The following is a 16,816-nucleotide window of genomic DNA, read 5'->3' as shown; positions in this document are numbered from 1 at the left end:
TGGCTATGGAACCAGTCTCTGACCGGTGAACAGTTTTACTGTGATGGCAATCTTGATGCAATGCTTTCTTTGCTCACTGCAAAACTTCTAAGATTCTGGTTTACAGTTCATCCTAAACCAGGCTGGATTTAAGTTCCTTATTTCTCTATTTTTTAGAAAATTGTATTACAAGGGCCTAGGAAGTAAATTCTCACTGATCATACGGCTAGGACCCCAGTTTTTAACCTTTTAGTGATCTGTCCTAAATAAAGATAAAATATGTGAATATTTATTTGGATTCTTAGGAAAAGAGTTGCTCTCTTTCTGCAGGAAGTAAATAAAAGAAGGAACTAAGAACACTATCCTTTTAGGATATCCCAGTACTATGAAGAACATTGGAAGGAAGTTTATAAGCAGAATCTTCTGAATTTTATTTCCAAGGCTCAATAATAACAGAAGTTTCAATTTTTAGCAATTTTTTGGAGCAATTTTAGGCAGATATGGATCTACCACAAACACACATTTTTATTTTATATCCAACTTTGTAGAAAACACACATTTTGTGGTATTTCCAACATTTTAGTCTAATGTGGCTGTGTCTAAAATTAACTTCATGATGTCTTTAATACAAAGCTATTAGTAACTTCATAATTAAAACTATTAATGCAGTAAAAGTGAGGTTAATTTGAAGTATGTGAATTACAGAATGATACTTAAAGACAGGTCACTAGCCAGGTGCAGTGGCTTATACCTATAATCCCAGCACTTTGGGAGGCCAAGGTGAGAGTATTGCTTGAGCCCAGGAGTCCGAGACCAGCCTGGACAACAATGTAAGACCCTGTCTCTACAAAAAACAAAAAAGGCCAGTTCATTGTGTTAAGTTCATATAATAATTAAAACTCGGTTAATCAGATATTACTTGGATGTTCTTCTGGAATTAAGCTTAATGAAAAGGGAAAAAAGAATTTCTTGTTTGTTATGTCTGGTATTACTATGCAAATAATTACTTGGCAACATTTGAGATACACAGTATTCTACATTTATTAAGTTACACTGCAGGCATAGTTCTAAGTGTTTTCCTGTAATAACTCATTTAATTCATAGAAGCCGCTAACCAAGGGTAGCATGCAATACTATTATTACAACCATTTCATGAGTTAAAAAAAAAAAAAAAAAAAAAAGTCCACTGTTTGTTTGCATTGGATTTTTTGTCCTAATGAATTAAGCTTAGCAAATGTCTTCATCAAACATAAGAAGAACATGATACAGCGTATAACATTCCATATAACTCTTTACAATCATTTCATTCAAAGTGATACTTCCTTTTTAAATTGTAGAAACAAATACTTGGAAATGTCTTTTACTTTACAGAAAATATTCTAGCACACATAAGCCAAATGAACTCTTTTTAATCATCTCATACAAAGTAACTTTTTAAAGTATGGAAAAATAACAATAAAATATTTTTGGAAAAATCTTCTACTTCACAGCTGACTAAATTCTTAGGTTCATTATTCTCAAGTACTTCTTACTGACTGGGATAACAAGAAAACACCTAAATTTTTCTTTCTCCTTCAGGAAATCAAAAAACACCAAACAAGGATTTCTGATATATTTCTGGCCATATTTATATTGCTTAACTATTATTTGTTTGCATTATTAAAGTTTAGTTACAATTCAACTTTTAGAAAAGGTACTGGCTTAAGACAAATCAAAATTAATTGTTCACAAAAGGAATGCTGGTTATTTTGGACATTTTATTTCACATTCTAATATCTTAGTATTTTCCAAAATCTTTACTATGTAATTTTACCATGTTTAAAATTCTTAGCAAGGGACTTCCTCCTCAGGAGGCTTCCAGTTTATTGTCTATCATTACATAATAAAGTTATTTGATTCTTTAGAACTGTTTTCTCTAGTTGCAACAGCACTTTATTTATATGGCCTAAGGGTGCCACCTTGTGGCCTGCGTAGGCTTTAAGTTCAACAGCATCTAGTATGGCATCACTGTTCCATTTCAAGTTATTTACTATAATTCTCACTAACTGTGAATTTGTGAAAATCTAAAGTTGGGATGAAATTCAATTTTCCTTTTAAAAAAACTTTATCAAGAAAATTAATAGCAAAAATATGATTCCAGGCCTATTCAGAAATCTAAACCTCATTAAACTCACCTTAGCAGACTTTACATAAAGTGCTGCTTAAATGGCATTCTAACTTATTCATTTATTGAGTTGTTTCAAAATATAAGAATTGTGGCTTTTGCAAAATATTCCTTATTTTCTAAATAGTCTACAAAATTTAAATCAGACTTCACCCTAAATAAGTTTGAAGGTATGAGACTGTATTCTTAGAAGAAGCTCAACTGTAGTAGCCATGTGTCGCTTAATGATGGGGATATGTTCTGAGAATAGCACTGTCAGGTGCTTTCACTGTTATGTGAACATCAGAGTATCCTTAGGTTCCTACACAAGTCTAGAGGACATAGCCTACTTCATGCCCATGCTATACACGACTGTATTTCCACAAAATTCTTAGAGCTGGAAGGCTATCCAACATCATTTATTAACTCAATCTCATTATTTTACAAATAAGGACACTGCAACCAGAAAGGCTGTAACTTTGCTACTTTACACGTTACCCCTTATCCCCACAGGTTCAAGTCCTATTCACGATTCACTGTCAAAATACAAAATGCAGTCGTGCACTGCATAATAACATTTTGGTCAACAATGGACTGCATATATGAAGGTGGTCCCATAAGATTAGAATACAGTATTCTTACTATAACTTTTCTATGTTTAGATACACAAATATTCACCACAGTGTTAAAACTGCCTACAGTAGTCAGTACAGTAACATGCTGTATAGGGCTGTAGCCTAGGAACAACAGGCCATACCATATGGCCTGGGTGTGCAGTAGGCTCTTCTATCTAGGTTTGGGTAGTAAGTACACTCTGCAATGTTTACACAACAGTGAAATAATCTAACGGTGCATTTCTCAGAATGCATGTGCCTGTCATTAAGCAATGCATGACTGTACATCATCTTCAACATAATAGTTTTTCACAATTCTATTGTAATTTGTTCCTTTCCATGCTCTAGATTATGTGCTAGATGGGTACAAGCATGTACTGCATCCTTCACACAAAACACACCTAACGACAGTAGGTGGACAAGGGCCCTCCTCCCTACACTATAAAACCCTGGAGGATCTAGTAGACTTCTTTAAGGTGGGGTCTGCTGTGTGTGAAGCTATGCAAATCACTCTAGCCTACATTTACCATATATACATTTATGGCCTAGGTAAACCCTTAAAATTCAGAATTCCTTATGTATCCTTATTTCACCCACATCCCACCTCACTCACTCCAACCTTCAGGGGCCCTCGTAAATAAGGATATACAACAAAAGACAACTGGACAGTGGACTAAAGAGATGGCTTAGTCAAACTGTATTTTTAAAATGGTATGTTTCTAGAACAGACGTGAAACAACTGAGGAACAGTAGAATGACTCATATGTGTGGTATTAGATGTATTTCTTTTCTCTCCACTGGAAATGTTGATTTAATGCTGAGACCTTTAGTAGAAAAGGAATAAATAGTCTTATATCTAAGGGAGTTGAGCAGTGTCTGTGGCTTTAAAGGGAATCTGTGGCTCTTTTCCTGCTGTCCCTGCTCTGGACTGGGGGTAACCTATTTTGGGAAGGAGTCTTTTTTGAAAAGAAAGTAGGAAGTACATGCTTAGAAATGGCTCCAGATTCACGAAAGAAAAACAGAGATTCGCTGCCCCCCAGGTTTTCTAGCCTAGTTTATGAGGACAGAAATAAAGGATTATAGGCAGAAGTTGTAACTTTTGGCTAGTGCCTTCTTCATGCTGCTAATTAGGAAGGGGTGGGGCAGGAAGTGGAAGACACCAATATGCTACAGCAGAGCTCAATCACCAGTCCTGATAACTTCTTCAGCAGAGTAATAATTTCAAGCAGAAGACAATGAATTATAGCAATTCTCTTTCTGACTGAGCCCTGGCCCCTACACACAGCCTCTCCTATTAAAATGGTGAATCTGTGAGTTAGCTCAGTTTACATGTGTGTACTCAGAGCATTCTGGACAATCTTTTAGAAATGGGAATAGAGGATGACAAGTTCCTGTATCAGTTTCCCATGGAGCTATTTTCGCAAACTGCCCAGAGACCAGAGACCTGCCCATTGTGACTAACATGGGAAAGAATGGTCAAAGACTATGGATCTTAAGTTTTAATAGCTACATAGCTCTTCCAGATTTGCTGCTTTCTAGGAAATGTCTTTAATAAACAGGCTTTGTTTGTTTAAACACTGTCAATTAAAATTAATTCCTAGTGTTAGCAACTGTTAATACAAACCTTATTTCCTTCTAATTCTTATTCTCAATCTCAAAACCATTTAATATTTTGCCATTTGTTCTATAACAAATACTAAGGAAACTGGAAATAATATGGTAAATTTCTTTATCTCAAAAAACAATTTTCTAAATGACGTAGATAGGAGCAGGACACAATATAAAGCTGTTAAGAACTCGTTTTAAAAGTCTGAACAACTGCTACTTTAAACTTTTGTCCTTGTACTCAAGAGAACTACAGTGTTAATCAAAGATAATTATGATTTAAAATTGTTCTTTAAAATGCTATCAGAAGATAACGGCTTCACAGTCTTCAAACAATAAGAGAGTAAGTTTCCTGTTTTAAATAAATAAAACAAATTACACTCTCAGGATTGACAAGCTTTGGATTTGGGGAAATTAACTATAATATAAAATGTTATATCTTAAGCTGTAGAGAAGTATAAGAAAAAACACACAAAAATAAATTAAAGGCAAACTTCCAGGTTTACGGTAGCTATTAAATTTACCACTAATATTTTTGCATGTCTTCTTCAGTGACAACCACCAAAATAAATCTATTCCAAATACATCTAAATATTTTATTCAAATAGTGTCCTTTCATACCATGTCTCTCTAGCCCAAATTTTTGTTTTTAATTATATTTTATTGGATGGTTTCAGCAGTGTAACTGAAATCATTTAAAGATTAACCCCAGAGTTTTTAATGTCAAAGACCTTTATCTCCACATCACTTCCATCACTTAGTTGGACTTTGCACACTTAGAACTTAACTCCACCGCCCAGATCTTGACCCACAACTACCTTTTCTATTCCCGTACACTTTAGGAAATATTTCTCATTTACGTCTCTCAATCTCTCCCTTATCCTCCTTTTGGCTACCCCTAGCAGGAAGAAATCTGCCTGTACCACCATCCCTAACTCTCTTCGGCCAGCTTCTGGTCCATCTAAGGCTCAAAGCAGATCATTTCCACTTCCACCAGGAAAGAAAAATCCCTTACCCATCCATGGGACCAAGACATACAGAAGCAAGCACAATGAACCTAAGTATAAAGTTGAGGAGAGGCCTAGCAACTGGAGAAAAGACTATAATCAACATCTAGAAAGAACTGAGCATTGGATCAAATCTCAGTGTCAGGATTCTGCTAACCTCAAAGTACAACTTGCCTCTCACTCCAGACAAGGCTGAAGCTAGGAAAAACAATCAAGTGATCTTAAATGATAAATAGCGAAGGCAGACTTCCAGACTTGAATCAAGAGATCCATGATCTGTGAATTTATCAAGAATTTTTTTTAAGGATAAGCACTAAGTACTACACACCAATCAAAAGGTTTGCATCTTAGGTCCTAACTCTGCCATTTTCTAAGGTGCTCTCTTGAGTAGTCCAACTCTAAGAGTCCCAGTTTCCTCATTTGCAAAACTGGGATAGTATCTGTCTTACCTACTTCACAATATTTTTGTACAGAACTTTGAAAACTATAATGAAATATACAAATATAAGATGCCATACATTTTTTTATTAGTTTCTTAGTAAAAGTTCCCCTCAAAATAAGCTCATTTTGAGTTAAGGATAAAATGATTTCCACATCTTGGTAACAACAAGTAAAAAGATCTCTGCCTTGAACGGGGTCAGGGCAACTTGTAGAGTTTGGTGCTCTTCACAGAGTGAACAAGCAGAGAAGCCCATGGAGATAATAACAGTGTTGTACACTGGCACAGGAGTACGTACATAGGGCAGATCAAAGTCCCAAATGGATATTTTGCCAAAGCTTTAATATCATATCTAAAACCAGCACTCCAGAGGCTGGGTGTGCTGACTCATGCCTGTAATCCCAGCACTTTGGGAGGCAGAGGTGGGAGAATTGCTTCAGCCCAGGCATTCGAGACAAGCCTGGGCAACATAGTGAGACCCTGTCTCTTAAAAAATATATATATGCACACACACACACACACACACACACACACACACACACACATATATATATATATAAAGACCGGTGGCACTTTGCCCCTGCCCTAGAGATCTGTGGAACTTTGAACTTAAGAGAGATGATTTAGGGTATCTGGCAGAAGAATATACACATATATGTGTGTGTGTGTGTGTGTGTGTGTGTGTGTGTGTGTGTGTGTGTATATTAGTTGGGTGTGGTGACACGCTAATCCCAGCTACTCAGGAGACTGAGATGTAGTCCCAACTACTCGGGAGACTGAGGTGGGAGGATGGTGATATGATTTGGCTTTGTGTCCTCACTCAAATCTCATTTTAAATTGTAGTCCCCACATGTCAAGGGAGGGACCTGGTGGGAGGGGAATGGAGCATAGGGGTGGTTTCTCCCATGCTGTTCTCATGATAGTGAGGGAGGGCTAACAAATCAGATGGTTTTAAAATTGACAGTTTCCCCCACACACTCTCTCTTGCCGCCATGTAAGACGTTCCCTGCTTCTCCATAACCTTCCGCCATGATTCTAAGTTTCCTGAAGCCTCCCCAACCATGTGGAACCATGCGTCAATTAAACCTTTTGTTTATAAATTACCCAGCCTCAAGTAGTGTCTTTTCTTTTTCTTTTTTTTCTTTTTTTTTTTTGAGACAGAGTCTTGCTCTGTCGCCCAGGCTGGAGGGCTGTGGCGCAATCTCGGCTCACTGCAAGCTCTAGTTCATGGGTTCACACCATTCTCCTGCCTCAGCCTCCCAAGAAGCTGGGACTACAGGTGCCCGCCACCACGCCCGGCTAATTTTTTGTATTTTTTAGTACAGATGGGGTTTCACCGTGTTAGCCAGGATGGTCTCAATCTCCTGACCTCGTGATCCACCCGCCTCGGCCTCCCAAAGTGCTGGGATTACAGGCGTGAGCCACCGTGCCCAGCCTCAAGTAGTATCTTTATAGCAGTGTGAAAACAGACTAATACAGAGAATTAGTACCAGGATTGGGGCGCTGCCATAAAAATAACCTGAAAAAATGGAAGTGACTTTGGAACTGGGTAACAGGCAAAGGTTGGAACAGTTTGGGGGGCTCAGAAGATATGGGAAAGCCTGGAACTTCCTAGAGACTTGCTGAATGATTTTAACCAAAATGCTGATAGTGATATGGACAATGAAATCAAGGCTGAGGTGGTCTCAGAAAGAGATGAGGAACTTATTGGGAACTGGAGTAAAGGTCACTCATGCTATGCTTTAATAAAAAGACCGGTGGCACTTTGCCCCCGCCCTAGAGATCTGTGGAACTTTGAACTTGAGAGAGATGATTTAGGGTATCTGGCAGAAGAAATTTCTAAGCAGCAAAGCATTATAGATGGGGCCTGGATTTTTCTGAGTGTACAAATGTGTTCACAAAGAGATAATCTGCAATTGGAATTTATGCTTAAAAGGGAAGCAGAGCATAAAAGTCTGAAAATTTGCAGACTGAGTGGTAGAAAAGAAAACCCCATTTTCTGGGGAGAAACTCAAGCATGCTGCAAAAATTTGCCTAAGGAACAAGGAACAGAATGTTAATAGCCAAGAAAATGGGAAAAATTTCACCAAGGCATGTCAGAGATCTTCATGGCAGCCCCTTCTATCACAGGCCAGAAGGCCTAGGAGGGAAAAATGGTTTTGTGGGCTGGGATCAGGCCCCTGCTGCTCTCTGCAGTCTCGGAATATGGTGTCCAGCGTCCCGGCTACTCCAGCTCCAGCCACGGCTAAAAGGGGCCGGACTACAGCTCAGACCACTGCTTCTGAGGGTGCGGGCCCCAAGCCTTGGCAGCTTCCATGTGGTGTTGGGCCTGCAGGTGTGCAGAAGAGTTGAGCTTTGGGAACCACCATCTAGATTTCAGAGGACATATGGAAATGCCTGGATGTCCAGACGGAAGTCTGCTGCAGGGGCAGAACCCTTATAGAGAACCTCTGCTAGGGCAGTGTGGAAGGGAAATGTGGGGATAGAGTCCCCACTGGGGCACTGCCTAGTGGAACTATGAGAAGAGGGCCACTGTCCTCCAGACCACAGAAAAGTAGATCTAATGACAGCTTGCACAGTATGTCTGGAAAAGCAACAGGCATTCAATGCCAGCCCATGAAAGCACAGCAGGGGCTGTACCCTGCAGAGCCACAGAGGCAAAGCTGCCCAAGGTCGTGGGAGCACACCATTTGCATCAACATACCCTGGGTGTGAGACATGGAGTTAAAAGAGATTTTGGAGTTTAAGATTTAATGACTGCGTGGCTGGGTTTCAGACTTGCATAGGGCCTGAGGCCCGTTTGTTTGGCCAATTTCTCCCATTTGGAATGGGAGCATCTACCCGATGCCTGTGCCCCCATTGTATCTTGGAAGTAACTAACTTGCTTTTGATTTTACAGACTCATAGGTGGAAGAGACTTGCCTTGTCTCAGATCAGACTTTGGACTTGGACTTTAGGTTAATGCTGGAATGAACTAAGACTTTGGGGGACTATTGGGAAGGCATGATTGGTTTGAAATGTGAAAAGGACATATTTGGGAGGGGCCAGGGGCAGAACGATATGGTTTGGCTCTATATCCCCACCCAAATCTCACCTCAAATTGTAATCCCCACATGTCAAGGGAGGGACCTGCTGGAAGGTGACTGGATCATGGGGGCGGTTTCCCCCATGCTGCTTTCATGATACTGAGGGAGTGCTCATGAGATCTGATGGTTTTAAAAGTGGCATTTTCTCTCTCTCTCTCCTGTCGTCATATAAGATGTGCCTTCCTTACCTTTTACCTTCCTCAGGGATTCTAAGTTTCCCCAGGCCTCTCCAGCCATGAGGAACTGTTAGTCAATTGAACTTCTTTTGTTTGTAAGTTATTTAGAGCAGTGTGAAAACAGACTAATTCAAATGGCTTAAGCCTGGGAGCTTGAGGCTGCAGTGAGCTGTGATCATGCCACAGCACTCTAGCCTGGGGAACAGAGTAAGGCCTTGTCTCAAAAAATAGAATAAAATAAAATAAAACCAGTACTCCATATATATATTCCAAAGACACTGCTCCAAAATTCTCTACCAATGGTAACAATACCTCCCTAGAAACCCTGTCTTCAAATCCTTGATGCTTTCTTTTCTCTTGACACTGAATCAGACACAAAGCCCTGTCAGTTCTTTCATTGTCTTGCAAATTCTTTTTCCATTTTATTGACACTGCCTTCACTCTTAATTTGTGCCCTAACAAACAATTTTATACATGAAGTTTTCCAATGTCTTCCTAACTAGTCTCTCAGTCTCTTTCTCTCTTCTGTCACCCCCTACTCCAGTCAATCGCATGAAGCTACCATACTCATTTTTTCATCCCATGCTTTGTGAACATCACTTCCACGCTAAAAGTACTTTTAGTAGCTCCCACGGCCCAAGCATGGCCTTCTACCTTAGCTATTCTCCATTTCCACTTTTGCCTCTCTACAATCCGTTCTCAATACAGGGAAAAAAAAAAAAATCTTCCAAAAACACAAACCATTTCCTTACCTGAAATATGTCAATGGCAGCCCAATGCATTTAAAGCAACAGCCAACATCCTTTAACCATTCCCCTTTCTTGTTTTCTGTACTCTAACCGTGACTTGCCTCCTTTACATTCCCTGAAGCTCCTTCCTGCCTAATGGGTGCACTTACTTTTCTTTCTGCTAGAATGTACTTCCCCTGGATGGAGAATCATTCAGGTCTCAGCTCAAATGTCACCTATTTCTCCCCACGTTACTTCTCACATCACCCTGCTTACTTTGAATTTGTTCGTGTTCTCATTACAATCTATAATTTTCTTATTTATGTGCTTAATCATGATGTACACATCTCCCCAGTTTGAAAGTAAACTTTGAGTGCATGAGTTTGTCTTGTTCCGCACTATCCACAGTAGTTCACATTACCTATTACACACTAAGTGCTCAACCTGTATCTTTTCTGTTAAGTGAATGTATGGTCCAAACACAAAATATGCATTCAAACAAGTCTTTCAGTGGAGTCTGGAAGTCAATATAAATGCTTATATAATGACAATGAAAATGAAGGAATTGGCAGGGCGCGGTGGCTCACGTCTGTAATCCCAGCACTTTGGGAGGCTGAGGCAGGTGGATCACGAGGTCAGGAGATCGAGACCACCCTGGCTAACATGGTGAAACCCCGTCTCTACTAAAAATACAAAAAATTAGCCGGGTATGGTGGCAGGCGCCTGTAGTCCCAGCTACTCGGGAGGCTGAGGCAGGAGGATGGCATGAACCCGGGAGGGCGGAGCTTGCAGTGAGCTGAGATCACGCTACTGCACTCCAGCCTGGGTGACAGAGCGAGACTCCGTCTCAAAAAAAAAAGAAAAGAAAATGAAGGCATTCACTGAAGATACCCAAAAAATATAACTAAACTAAAAATGTATGACAAAAATGGGGTACCAATAAAATTGGTATCACATTTAAAAAGAAATCATGTTCACATGACTACTTCTTGAACATCTTTTAATGTACGAGAAATAGGAGTATTTAGAAATAATAAACATTTGTTGACTCTTCCCATAAGCAGGTACATATTAGATAGAAATGCAATATGATATACACCTATTTATGTATCCACAAAACTTTTCAGAAATAAGAAATTTTTTTAAATTAAAAACAAATTTTAAAGATCTACTCAGAAATGAAAAAAAGAAAGAAAGAAATGCAATAGCAATATGAAAGCAAAACAATAGTTTGTGTATTTCACACTTATTTTACATAATATGGAACACTAGCATTAATGCTGGTTTTTTTTTTTAATTCAGATTTTTTTTTTTAAACAGATGGTGTTTCACTATGCTGCCCAAGCTGGCCTCAAACTCCTGGGCTCAAGTGATCCTCCTGCCTTAAACTCCCAAAGTGCTAGGACTACAGGTGTGAGCCACTGTGCCCAGCCTGGAATGTTTTAACAAGTTAAATATTCAACACATTTGAAGTAAAAAACAACATTTCAGAACATTAAAAACCCATAAATGTATAAAACTACAAGTGTTAAACATATATTGCCATTCTAATATAAATTAGGAAAAGAATAAAGTGAAACATTTTAAAAGAAACCATATAAAAATGGGGAAAATTTAAATAATCACCAAAAAATTGAGAATAACATTTTGATTTCTTCAAAAGCACAATTCTGCAAAAAAAAAAAAAAAAAAAAAAAAAACTGGATTACTAGTATCACAACTGAACTGTCAGCATATTTTATTATCTTTTTTAAAATGGTCTTTATTTTTTAGACCAGTTTTGGGTTCACAGCAACAGTGAGCAGATTTCCCATATCCCCCACCCTGCCACCACCAGAGGGTACATCTGTTATGACTGATGATCCTACATTAACACATCATTATCATCCAGAGTCCATAGTTTACATTAGGGTTCACTCTTGGTGTTACACATTCTATGGGTTTAGACAAATGAGTAATGACATGTATTCATCATTACAGTATCACGCAGATTAGGTTCACTGCCCTAAAAATCTTCTGGGCTCTGCCTATGCATCCCTCCCTTTACCCAACCCCTGATATTTTTATTGTCTCTATCATTTTGCCTTTTCCAGAATGTCATATAATGGAAATCATACAGTATGTAGCTGTTTCAGATTGGCTTCTTTCTCTCATAATATGTATTAAATTTCCTGTATCTTTTCACGGCTTCATAGCTTCTCTTTAGGACTGCATAATATACCATTCTTCGTATGTATTACAGTTTATTGTTCACCTACTGAAGGACATCTTGGTTGCTTCCATGTTCTGGCAATTATGAATAAGGCTGATGTGAACATCCACATGCAGGTTTTTGTGTGGACAGGTTTTCACTCCTTTGGGTCAACACCAAGGAATGTGATTGCTGGATGGTAAGAGCATGTTTAGTTTTTTTTAAGAAACCACCAAATTGTCTCCCAAAGTGGCTGTACCATTTTGCATTCCCACTAGCAATGAATAAGAGTTCCTGTTAATCCACATTCTCACCAGCATTTGGTGGTGGTGTCAGCATTCTAGATTTTAGCCATTTTAGTAAGTGTGTAGTGGGATCTCATTGTTTTAATTTGCATTTCCCTGATGACATATGACGTGGAGCATCTTTTTCATATGTTTATTTGCCATGTGTATATCTTCTGTGATGAGGTGTCCATTAAGATCTTTGGCTTATTTTAAAATCAGGTTTTTTTTTTTTTTTCTTTCTTTCTCTTTTTTTTTTTTTTTTTTTGAGTACAGGGGACTTCATAGATGGTACACGACAAGGTAGAGCTCTTTGTGGGGTCTGCATGGAAATTGTGAGGAGGGGAGATTCCAAGTGTGGTGGGGGACTGAGCGTGACAGGGACTCCCCAGAAGCTGAAGGTCTCTCTCTTCCTCTTGTGCTCTCACTGGGGCTGGCTGTTGAGGAGTCTTACTCCTTGGAGGCCATATGGGCCACCACCCTGTTGCTGTAGCCAAATTCATTGTTGTATGAGGAAATGATCTTGACAAAGTGGTCACTGAGGGCAATGCCAGCCCCAGCACTGAAAGTGGAAGAGTGGGTGTCACTGTTAAAGTCAGAAGAAACAACCTGGTGTTCAGTGTAGCCCAGGATGCCCTTGAGGGGCCCTCCGACGCCTGCTTCACCACCTCTTTGATGTCATCATATTTGGCAGGTTTCTCCAGATGGCTGGTCAGGTCCACAACCAACACATTTGCAGAAGGGACACGGAAGGCCATGTCAGTGAGCTTCCTGTTCAGCTCGGGGATGGCCTTGCCTACAGTCTTGGCAGCACCAGTAGATGCAGGGACGATGTTCTGGAGAGCCCCACAGACACCAAGCCACAGTATCCCACAGAGGCCACCCACAGTCTTCTGGGTCACGAGTCCTTCCACAATGCCAGAGTTGTCATGGATGGGCTTGGTCAGTGGGATTAAGCAGTTGGTAGTACAGGAGGCATTGCTGATGATCTTGAGGCTGTTTTCATACTTCTCATGGATCATGCCCATTATGAACAGGGGGGCATCAGCAGAGGGGGCAATGACCCTTTTGGCTCCCCCCTGTTACGTAAGCCCCAGCCTAGATTCTCCATGGTCGTGAAGATGCCAGTGGACTCCACAGCGTACTCAGCGTCAGCATCACCCCATCTGATTTTGATGGGATCTTGCTCCTGGAAGATGGTGATGGGATTTCCATTAATGACAAGCTTCCCATTCTCAGCCTTGATGGTGCAGTGGGATTTACCATGGGTAGAAATACTGGAAGATGTTGACCATGTAGCTGAGGTCAATGAAGGGTCATTGATGGCAACAATATCCACTTTACTAGAGTTAAAAGCAGCCCTGGTGACCAGGTGCTCAATATGGCCAAATCTATTTACTCTGGCCTTCACCTTCACCATGGTGTCTCAGAGACATGGCTTTGAGAAGAGGATGGTGAGCACTGAGCAACCCCAGCCAGCGCCCATATCCACCTTTCTTTTTGTTGAGTTTTAAGAGTTCTTTGTGTATTTTGGATAACAGCCTTTATCATATATGTCTTTTGAAAACATTTTGGGCTGGGTGCGGTGGCTCACACCTGTAATCCCAGCACTTTGGGAGGCCAAGGTGGGCGTATCACCTGAAGTCAGGAGTTTGAGACCAGCCTGGCCAACATGGTGAAAACCCGTCTCTACTAAAAATACAAAAATTAGCCAGGCATGGTGGTGCACATCTGTAATTCCAGGAACTCAGGAGGCTGAGGCAGGAGAGGAGGTTGCAGTGAGCCAAGATCGCACCACTGCACTCCAGCCTGGGTGACAGAGTGAGACTCTGTCTCAAAAAAAAAAAAAAAAAGAAAAGAAAACATTTCTCCCCGTCTGTGCCTTTTTATTCTCTTAATGGTATCTCTGCAGAGCAGAGAATTTTAATTTTAATGAAGTCCAACTATCAATTCTTTCATACTGTACAATTTCAATTAAGTGACACTCTGGGAAAGACAAAATTAAAGAGACAGCAAAAATATCCATGGTTTGGGGTTAGAAAGGAGGGAGAAAAGAACAGGCAGGGCATAGACGATTTTTAGGGCAGTGAACCTAATCTGTATGATACTATAATATGGATACATGTCATTATAAATTTGTCCAAATACACAGAAAATGTAACACTGAGTGAACCCTAATCGTGAAAGAAATCATGCCTTTGGTGTCGTATCTAAAAGGTCATCACCAAACGCAAGGTCATCTGGATTTTCTCCTATGTTATCTTCTAGGAGTTTTACAGTTCTGTTTTACATTTAGGTCTGTGATCCACTTTCAGTTAATTTTTACGATGGGTGTAAAGTCTGTGTCGAGATCAAATTTTTTTGCATGTAAATGTCCAGTTGTTCCAGCATCATTTATTGAAAAAATATTTTTCTCCATTGTATCCTTTGCTTTTTTGTCAAAGATCAGCTGACTATATTTATGCAGGTCCATTTCTAGGCTTTCTATTTGGTTCCATTACCATAGCTTCACAGTAAATCCTGAAGGTGGGGAGTGTCAGTCTTCCAACTTTGCTCTCTTCCAATCTTGTGTTAGTTATTCTGGGTCTTTTGCCTTTCCACATAACCTTTATAATCAGTTTGTCAATATCCAAAAAACAACTTGCTAGGATTTTGACTGGGATTGATTAGGTTAGGAAAAAGTGACATCTTGACAATACTGAGTCTTTCTATACACAAGCCTGGAATATCTCTCCATTAGTTTAGTTCTTCTTTGATTTATTTAATCAGTTTTGTAGTTTTCCTCCTATAGTCTAATGCATATTTTGTTAGATTGCTTTTGGAGGATGCTAAACAGTATTGTGTTTTTAATTACAAATTCCACTTGTTCATTGCTGTTATATAGGAAAGCAATTAATTTTGTCTATTACCTTTGTATCCTGCATTTTTGCTATAATTGTTTATTAGTTCCAGGAGGGTTTTTGTCAGTTTATTCAGATTTTCTACATAGATGATCATGTCACCTGCAAATAAAGGTAGTTTTAATTCTTTATTCCCAATCTGTATAACTTTTATTTATTTTACTTTATGTTTTGAGATGGAGTCTCATGCTGTCACCCTGGCTGGAGTTTAGTGGTGCAATCTCGGCTCACTGCAAACTCTGCTTCCTGGGCTCAAGCGATTCTCCTGCCTCAGAATCCCAAGTAGCTGGGATTACAGGCATGAGCCACTGCGCCCGGCCTGTGTAATTTTTCTTTTCTTTTCTTACTGCATTAGCTAGGACTTCCAATATGACATTGAAAAGCAGTGGTGAAAAGGAACATCCTTGCTTTGTTCCTCATCTCAGTGAGAAACCTCCAAGTTTCTCACCATTAGGTATGTTAGCTGTAGGGTTTTTGAAGATCTTTTTTTTATTGAGTTAAGGAAGTTCTCCTTTATTTGTAGTTTACTGAGAGTTTTTTCGTAATCATAAACAGGTTTTAGATTTTATTAAATGCTTTTCTTACATCTACTTATAGTATCATGTGATTTTTCTTCTTTAGCCTAATGAATGTGATGAATTACATTAACTGATTTTCAAATGTTGAAGCAGCCTGGTATATCTGGGATAAATTCCACTTGGTGAGGATGCTAAGTATTTTTGTACATTGTTAGATCTGATTTGCTAATACTTTGTTGAGGATTTTTGCATCTTTGTTCATGAGAAATATTAGTCTATAGTTTTATTTTCCTGTAATGTCTTTGGTTTTGGTATTAGGGGAATGTTGGCCTCACTGAATGAGTTAAGAAGTATTGCCTCTGCTTCTATCCTCTAAAAGAGGTTGTAGGGAGTTGGTATAACTTCTTCCTTACATGTGTGGTAGAATTCACCAGTGAACCCACCTGGGCCTGATCCTATTTTAGGAGGTTATGGATTTTTTATTAAATTTCTCTAATGAATTAATATAAGCCTATTCTGATGGTTTATTTCTTTTTGTGTGAATTTTGGTAGCTTGTGCTTTTCAAATAATTGGTGAATTTCATCTAGGTTATCAAATTTGTGGCAGAGAGTTGTTCGTAGTATTCCTTTATTATCCTTTTAATGTCCATGGGATCTCTAGTGATGTCCTCTCTCATTTCTGATATTAGTAATATATGTCCTCTCTTTTCTTAGTGTGGCTATAGGCTTATTAATTTTACTGATCTTTTCAAAGAACCAACTTTTAGTTTCCCTGATTTTCTCTATTGATTTCTATTTTCAGTTTTATTAATTTATGCTCTAATTCTTATTTCTTTTCTTCTGCTTACTTTGGGTTTAATTTGCTCTTCTTTTTCTAGTTTCATAAGGTGGAAGCTTTAGATGGTTGATTTTGGATGTTTCTTCGTTTCCAATATATACATTCAATGCTATAAATTTTCCTCTAAGCACTGCTTTTGCTGTATCCCACAAATGTCAGGCTATGTTTTCACTTTCATTTAGTTCAAAATATGTATTAATTTCTCTAGAGATTTCTTCATTGACTTATGTTATTTAGCAATGTGTTATTTAATTTCTAAGTATTCAGTGATTTTCCAGCTATCTTTCTGTTATCAAATTCTAATTCAA

At 39.0% G+C, this 16,816-nt stretch overlaps 1 protein-coding gene and 1 pseudogene across 2 annotated transcripts in view; both read right to left on the bottom strand.

Annotated features, from left to right (window-relative positions):
- The window catches only part of ANKRD46 (ankyrin repeat domain 46), a 43,753-nt gene that overhangs the window by 19,406 nt on the left and 7,531 nt on the right, over nucleotides 1-16,816 (bottom strand). The window lies entirely within an intron of this gene.
- Nucleotides 12,520-13,547, bottom strand: LOC108520208 (glyceraldehyde-3-phosphate dehydrogenase pseudogene; annotated as a pseudogene). The gene has a single exon (XR_001882856.1). The product of XR_001882856.1 is annotated as a glyceraldehyde-3-phosphate dehydrogenase pseudogene (transcript).

The sequence above is a fragment of the Rhinopithecus bieti genome, unplaced genomic scaffold (assembly GCF_001698545.2).
Source record: "Rhinopithecus bieti isolate Rb0 unplaced genomic scaffold, ASM169854v2 scaffold_47952, whole genome shotgun sequence".
Lineage (NCBI taxonomy): Eukaryota > Metazoa > Chordata > Mammalia > Primates > Cercopithecidae > Rhinopithecus > Rhinopithecus bieti.
This window is presented reverse-complemented; position numbering and strand designations above follow the sequence as displayed.